At 46.2% G+C, this 1,884-nt stretch overlaps 1 non-coding gene across 1 annotated transcript; it reads left to right on the forward strand.

The window, feature by feature from the left end:
• Window positions 1-669: 669 nt before the first annotated feature.
• LOC144236988 (U6 spliceosomal RNA) lies at window positions 670-776 on the forward strand. The gene has a single exon (XR_013336724.1). It is a non-coding gene; the product is annotated as a U6 spliceosomal RNA (small nuclear RNA).
• The last annotated feature ends 1,108 nt before the right edge of the window (window positions 777-1,884 follow it).

Here is a 1,884-nt window from a genome sequence, read left to right on the forward strand (position 1 = left end):
CCAGCATCCCAGGGGCTTTGTGCTCAGTGACCTCATGTCACTCTCTTGACTTCCTGTCTTACCACTCCCAGCCCCTGTCTCCTGAACTCAGCTACAGCAATGCTGGTCTCCTTACACGCTAGTCTCCGTTCATGTCCTGCCCCCCCAGGAATTGACCTGATAAAGAGGATTTGAGTGTCAATCATTTATTTGCCAAGTGCACGAAATGCCCGTAGGTTATTGGGAAGGGAACTAGGAAGAGGGAGGCTCTTTAGAAAGGTGTACTACCGGGGCGCCTGGGTGGCTTAGTCGGTTAAGCGTCCGACTTTCGCTTAGGTCATGATCTTGCGGTTNTCTGCAGCCAAACTCTGGAAACCAGTATAGAATGTGCACCTCGGCCGGGGGCCTGGGGTGTTTATACACCAGCAAGCTCCTGTCTCCAGTTGGGGTTAAAATTACCACTGCCAGCTGCATGTGTGGGCAGAGCAGGCTTCAGTGCCCAGAGAAAGCTTTCAGGCAAACAAGATGTGGATGCTGGTAATTGACATTTGACGTCAGGGTGGCACTGAGATGGTAAAGCCCAAGGCACACAAAGTGTCCACTCCAGGCACATGCATTTGAGGTTTCCCCTGCCTGGGACTCTACTCCCTCTGATATTCACGTTTGACTCTTTTAGAACTACACTGAGATGTGCTCGCTTCGGCAGCACATATACTAAAATTGGAACGATACAGAGAAGATTAGCATGGCCCTTGCGCAAGGATGACACGCAAATTCGTGAAGCGTTCCATATTTTTACATGGATGGACCTTGAGGGTGTTATGCTGAGCGAAATAAGTCAGGCAGAGAAGGACAAATATCATATGTTTGCACGTATAGGAGGATTAGGAGGAACTTGACGGAGGAACAAGGGGGAGAAGAAGGGCGGAAATGGTGGGGGAAAGGGAGAGAAGCAAACCATGAGAGACTTTTGAATGCTGACAAAAACTGAGGACTGATGGATGTGGGGGGAGGGGGGGATGGGCATGGAGGAGGACACTTTGGGGATGAGCACTGAGTGTTATGTGGAAACTAATTTGACAATAAACTATTAAAAAAAAAAAAAAGAACTACACTGAGATGACCCCTTGGGGAGGCCTTTTCTTTTTCTTTTTTAATGTTTTATTATTTATTTTTGAGAGAGAGAGGCAGAGCATGAGTAGGGGAGAGACAGAGAGAGGGAGACATATAATCTGAACAAGCTCCAGACTTTGAGCTGTCAGCACAGAGCCTGACGCAGGGCTTGAACTCACAAACCACAAGATCATGAGGCGGAATGATCAGACACTTAACCGACTGAGCCACCCAGATACCCCAGGAAGGCCTTTTCTGATCACCTTCTTTATTATTTTTATTTTTTTAAGTTTTTAAAAAAGGGTTTATTTATTTTTGAGAGAGAGAGGTAGATAGAGAATCTGAAGCAGGCTCTGTGCAGACAGCAGAGAGTCTGACACAGGGCTCGAACTCACAAACTGTGAGACGGTGACCTGAGCTGAAGTCAGCTGCTTAACTGACTGAGCCACCCAGGCGCCCCTCTGATGACCTTCTTTAAATTGCCCCCTAACTTCTAACATGCATACATATCTTGTTGATTGTCTTTCTTCCCTGACCAAATAGAAGCACCAGGAGGTCAGGGATTAGTTCTATTTGTTGCTTTATCCTCAGTACCCAGCATGGTATCCGGCACATAGTAGGACCTCTAGAAATATTGAATGAATGCATGAAGGGTCATTTTAAAAAAATCTCTATCTATCTCCTGTGTCTGTTTGTCAATTGACTTACCATCCTCAGGGATGAAAAATATGATTAATTGGCATCCACAAAGGCTAACATAGACCTGTTAGGACCTGATACAAATGGCTTTAA

Source organism: Crocuta crocuta, unplaced genomic scaffold (assembly GCF_008692635.1).
Source record: "Crocuta crocuta isolate KB4526 unplaced genomic scaffold, BGI_CrCroc_1.0 scaffold126, whole genome shotgun sequence".
In the NCBI taxonomy this organism is placed as follows: domain Eukaryota; kingdom Metazoa; phylum Chordata; class Mammalia; order Carnivora; family Hyaenidae; genus Crocuta; species Crocuta crocuta.